Below are 6,450 nucleotides of genomic sequence, written 5' to 3'. Positions count from 1 at the left end.
CCCTCCCTCCCTCCGCCTCTGCCGCCGCCGCCGCCGCCTTCCGCTCCACGTACGCAGCCCGGCCGCCCCGAGGCATGCTGGGAGTCGTAGTCCTCGCGGGAGCCCTCAGCACTTCAGCTCCCGGCAGCCCCCGCGCCGCCGCCGCCTGAGATCGGAGGCGGGAAGCGGAGCTGCGCCGCCTGCTTGCGGCCAGGCCTGGGCCCGAGCGCTGAGGGTCTCCTCGCAGAGCGGCTTTTCTTTCGGCCCCTCGTGGCAGCCGAAGTCCAGCTGAAGTGTTTGGCCCGGTATCAAGCATTCGTCGCCAATGAACGGTGCCTTGTTTGCTTTTTATGCCTGCTTCCTTGTCTGCCAAGCCCCACGCGCCACGTCACCCTGCCCACACGTGTCAGCCCCGAGCCGGGAGCAGCAGTCATACTGCCAGCACCGCCCGTTCACACTTCATCATATAAGATGCTCTGCCTCCTCGCTTCTATCACCCAAAATTACAAGCCCACTGAGTTTCATAACAAAGCTGAGGAAGCGTGGGATAGATGAGCGGACAGTGAAGTGGGTTGAGAACTGGCAGAGCGCAGAGGGTCCGTGCTGGGTCCTTTCTTGTTCAGCGCCTTCGTCAATGACCACAATGAGGGGATAGTGGCCACCCTCAGCCAGTTTGCTGATGATACGAAGTTGGGAGGATTGGCTGACATGCCTGAAGGCCGTGCTGCCATTCAGCGAGACCTGGACAGGCTGGAGAGCTGGGCAGTCAGAAACCAGATGAAATTTAACAAGAGCAAGGGTGGAGTCTTGCACCTAGGGAGGAATAATGGCATGCACCAGTACAGGCTGGGGGATGAGCTGCTGGAGAGGAGCTCTGTAGAGAGGGACCTGGGTGTCCTGGTGGATGACAGGTTGACCATGAGCAGCGTGCCCTCATGGCCAAGAGGGCCAATGGCATTCTGGGGTGCATTAAAAAGAGCCTGGTCAGATGGCCAAGGGAGGTGATCCTCCCCCTCTACTCTGCCCTGGTGAGGCCTCATCTGGAGTACTGTGTCCAGCTCTGGGCTCCCCAGTATAAAAAAGACAGGGATCTCTTGGAATGAGTCCAGCGCAGGGCCACAAAGATGGGGAAGGGCCTGGAGGATCTCCCTTATGAAGAAAGGCTGAGTGAACTGGGTCTCTTTAGCCTTGAGAAAAGAAGACTGAGAGGGGACCTGATCCAGGTTTATAAATATCTGAGGTGTGGGGGACAAAGTGGCTGTGTCCTCATTAGCTAGTGCTTTCTTTTGGTATTTCTTCTGAAGTCTCTTCACGACCTTTCCAGAAGAAACCTCGGATCTCACCTCGTGTCACTATACTCTCTGCTTTACAAATGTTTCTTCCAGTGCTGACCAAAACCACGCAGATAAGCTTAGGGGCATGGAAACCCATCACCTCTGCTCCAGTCCTCTGAGACTTCTCCTAATGATATCTTGGAGTGTGAAAGCTTCACTCCCGGCCTTCACTCCTCACACAGCCTGTCACTTGGAACAAAGATAGGACTTACCCACTTCCCAGAAGCTTCTCTGCTTTTTGCTGGTCTGTCAGATCCTCCCTGTAGCACACGCTCTAGCATCACTGACCTTCCTAAAATTTTCCCAGAATAAAGCTTTCTTGATTGTGTATTTTATCGCTATGCATTTATTTAAACTCAGCCTCTTCTTTAAGCTATTTTAAAAAGAAATTGTGCACAGCGTGCACTAATGGCAGACTTCAAACTTGGCACTTCTTCATCACTTTATCCATTCTTTCCTTCAGCCTTTCCAGCAGCTCCCAATGCAAACCACTTCCTGCAGTGTTTCTGCCAGCCACCCATCTATCTGCGAGTACAGACAACACGAAATGTTGCCAGACCCTCACAAAAAGGTGTTTGGCACTCCCAACCACATATGGAAGGCTCTACCTAGCAGCACCAGTTTAGCTCACGATAAGTTTTGAAAACTGTATGAACTGCACTGGTATAAGGCTTTTCCTCCAGTCACTCATTGCATCGTGGCAAGAGAAACTCTGACACTGGAAGTTTGACCTTTGGGACTGAATAGAGTTCAAGTCATACTGCTATTCATGTTACCTGTTTTTATTACATAGTAGGAAGCAACGAATTTTTGGTACTTTACATTTGCTAGAGCAGAAAAAGGAACTCCCAAGTTATTAGTGCACATGTGGCACGTGACACGGATTCAACACTGAAGAGGCAAGGCAAACAGCTACAGTACGCCAGCACGTTCTCCATGAAGCAGGCTCTACAATCCCTACACCTGACCTAACGGGTATCAGCGGGCTCCTGTAGATGAGCTGTTGCTGTGGCAGCCCCTGGAGATTGCCCAGAGCTGACAGCAATTCCTGCACAGGTTCTGCTCTTCTAAGAGCACTCCCAAAGGGAGTGTTTACCATTTAATTTTCCCCAATTAGCCAAGCCCTTGGGTATGAAACACTTACTTAGGATCTAATGCAGGCATTCTAACGCTGATGCTAATTGTAGGGAAATGCTCTTGGCATTTTCTACCCAGATCTTGGCTTTTGGCATCTCACCCAGGCTGGACGTGTTAGGACATTTGTTGCTTTCTCATATGAGATTGAAAATTTGTTATTCAGAGTTTTAAAAAGTAACAAAAGAAAAAAACCAACAAAAACTTTGTTTTCCTTTCTGTTGTTTCAAGGTCCTGAATGCCTTCCTTTCTTCTGATTCCTTCGGGCACTGGTTCCTAACCAAATACTATTAAGATGCAGAGTGCAGAGGAATTTATTTATAGGTACTTAAATTCTTTCTTAATCAGTGCACAATCATCCCACAGTCTAATCAATGCATTCCACAGCAAGAGAGATCCATTTAGTGCCGCAGAATTTTTCTTTCACTGCACTAATCACCTCCTGGAAATGGTAAATGATTTCCCTCAAGTAACCACAGCCAAGTGTATATAAATAGATAAATAACTGAGCAAACAGTTTGACTTCACTTTGTAAAGCCAACAGTTTAACAACCGGTGCGGAGAATTACAAAGCTGTTAATCCACAGTGGGTGAACATCACAATTTGGTTTCAAGTTTCCCTTCGAGCTAAAATTAAATTGTCAAAGGCAGTAGATTTCATCTACTCCCACAGGCCAGCCATTATGCCCCTGGGAGAGTTGAACGCTATTCAAATCTGCACAAACCTGGGTGAAAATAGACTAGCACAGAAGCTAGCCCTCTTGTTAAGCTGGATAAAATTCATTAAATCACACAGCCAACTAATGTGCAGGCACTTATGCTGCCCAACTGTTAGGCCACTTGACAGCCACAGATCTTTCTGTCTAGAGATGGACATGCTTGTAGTCCCTCATTCAAAAAGCTTGCCTTTCCCTACCTGCAAAACCTTGGTTACAGCTACATTTCTAGAGTGCCATTTTCTTGATGTGAGAAAATATTATTTCAAATTTTGAGTTTACAATAAAATCCCATCATTGTAAAGTCTGGTGTACAAGAAAGCACAGTAATACAGCATCTGGAAGCATGGCTTTTTCTCCTGCAGGGATGAGAGTCCTACCCAGTCTCCCTTTGAAAATATGCATTTATGTGTCTAAAGCAGAGCTTTCCCGAGGGGAGAGGTAAATGACAGAAGTGAGCAAACAGATGAGACTACCCTTGAACCTGTTTCTGCTTTCTCTCTGGGGACAGAACAATTGAGCTGTCTATAGGACTGGATGGAAACAGTAACAGAGTCAGAAGAGGCATTCACTTTAACAACCGTTACCCCTTGGGGACAAGTAATTTCCACCATCTTACAAGAAAGCATTAGTATGTAGGGTAAAAACCAAAGCTATTCACAGTAACAAGCTTACACTGCCCTTCAGGAACAATCCTATCCCAGGCACACGGTTTGCATGTTGCTTTAAGAGTCTGCTATGTCACAACACACGTACAAAGAACTGCAGCATTGCAAAAGAAGAACAAAATCATTTGCACAGTGCTCCCAAAGCAGGGTCAGCTAAAAACAGTTGCTGTGCATGGAAGCTCTACAATACCGAGCTAAAGAGCGGCTTGGAATTTCTTTAAAGTAGAAATGACTGTAGCATATTATGGAAGAAAAAAACCTCTGCAGAATTCAGTGAAACAAGAAGATGTTTTATCACAGCAACAAACCTGAGCTCACAGTGCTTGAGAAACTTGCACGCTTTCATTGCCAAAACTTACCAACAGCGTGTACGTAGAGTGCACATGGATGCAAAACCAGAAAAACAGATTATTTTCCCCAGCAGCTCAAGTACCGCACTGCATTTATTCCCTAAACAGTACTTCATATTTGATACAATAACCTGAACGACTTCTCTAAAAACTGGCATAGGTACTTTGAGCTCTGAGTAAGCTCACGTTTCTGTGGAAAACATTTACTGCACCTCATCCTATCCCAGCATCTCTGAGCTCACTGAATTGTGTTCATCCCTCACTATCCCACTAGTGCATTCCTCGAGAAAATGCTTGGCATTCATCTTATCCTTTGATACACCATTAGGAACACCAGAACAAAAAAATGCCAGAGCAACTTTCAGTGCATTGAGTTGGTCTGATTTTCCCCTTATTTTTTGAGGGAGGTTGAATTTTATTTTTGAACTCCCATTAAACACAGAAGTCTGCCCGACCATTTCAAAAAACTATTATCACAAAATCCTACTCTGTTAAAGCTTGCACACCACAAGTTTATAACGCTTTTAGAAATGAAATTAAAGCACCTGGAGGTGCATACTTACCTCTTGGCAGCTCCCTTCTCTGCTCTGTGCTTCAGATGTAGAATAGAAAGATAATCACAGCTACAAGCAAGATAAAGCTTCAGTGCAAAGTCAGATTATATCCAGATTTGCATTTTGAGCCCATAAGCAACCAGTGCTTCCTGGACTCCATTTGGAAGTCCACAAAAGAGAGCTGTGGCCAACCCAGTCGGGTAGCATCGGGTACTCCCACATTGTCAGTCAGCAGTACCAACGCTGTACCTACTGCCAAATTAGGAGATATGACAACTTTTTAACTACATCTAACGTCATAGCAAAAAATAACAGGTATTTAATTGTTTCTAAAATGCCTTGCAAGACAAGGAGCGTTAACTAAGGGCAGAACTGCTGATCAACCAGCAGAAAGCAAAATGCAAGTGAAGAGTTCAGGTAAGACTGCCAGGTACTGCTATGTGCACTAAGGAGCAGGTCAGAAGCACATCAGGCAGCTGTGGCACATGTAGGGAGCCTCTTCAAAAAAAGAAAAAAAGACAAGAATTCAAGACAGCACATTTCACTACACCCTGCCTTCCCAGCACACCTAGTTGTCTCCTCAGACATAGCAGCCTGCCCTGAAGCACCTGCTTTTCCTGCATATAGAGTACAGCTACCAGGCTCTGGCCTTTCAGTAATGTTTCAGCTCACACAGCTGAAGCAGCCTGCACATAATTAGCACTCCTTACTCGCAATGGTTCGAGCAAGAGCTGCTGTGTTTGGGCCTCACAACACTAAATGAGTTTTCAGAGTTGTGGGACAGGGCAAAACTGAGAAGGGCATCTGCTTCTCACAAGAGCTGGTAAGCAACATTTTGTGTCAGTCATAAGGAGGTCATCAAAACACAGTTTTATTTACATTTTCATATTAAAATTCAATATAAATCACAAAATATTTACAACATTTTAAATTACACTATAGATAAGAAAATGCATTGCTTTTCCCCTGCAGATTCAATAGTACCTTATTGCGGGCTTTAAGACAAAGCTCTGCTAACATTAGGAACAAACCAGAGCTACATAGATAAAAAAATAAAGTGCATCCGTAAGACACCCTTACTCACCCTTAGCGGGCAAGCCCCTAGACATAATATTGAGGCACCCAGTGCTTCTCTTCAGCCCCCCACAGATGGTTGAACATTCTCCAATCACCTGTTGCATTTACGTTACCCAGGGACATGAGCTGGCCTGCAGCTTTAGCACACAGGCAAGACACTGCACAGTGATAGTCCAGAACAGCCCAGCATTTTCCAGAGATTTATTTCTTCCCCAGATGCTGCCTGAACAAGAAACAGCAGATCCTTTGAGAAGAATCTATCTTTCCATCTTCAGTCCAAGTCTTCCACAGAGCCAGAACTCTTGTGTATTGCTGGTGCTGGAGATGGTTATAACTCCAGAAGTCACGTAGGCTCTTTCAGACTGTCTAGTATCAACAAGCTTGAAAAGTTCCTGCGTTTGTTCCCTTTACAGTATTGCACAAGTCAGATTCGGCCTGACAGCCTGAAGCCCTCTTTTTCCCTTTAGGCATGTGGAGTTGAGAGGTAAATCGATTGATTAGATCCGTTCACCAAATAACCAAAAGACACTGTGGGCAAAACCCAGCTTGATAGCCATTACATTTTGTACTTTCTCCTACCAAATTAGGGCACTGAAACATTAAATATAGTGTTGCTTTAGCCTGAAAAACTGTGGTAA

The sequence above is a fragment of the Cyrtonyx montezumae genome, unplaced genomic scaffold (assembly GCF_038088225.1).
Source record: "Cyrtonyx montezumae isolate F1298 unplaced genomic scaffold, pur_monq_1.0 scaffold_11, whole genome shotgun sequence".
Taxonomy (NCBI): Eukaryota; Metazoa; Chordata; class Aves; order Galliformes; family Odontophoridae; genus Cyrtonyx; species Cyrtonyx montezumae.
This window is presented reverse-complemented; position numbering follows the sequence as displayed.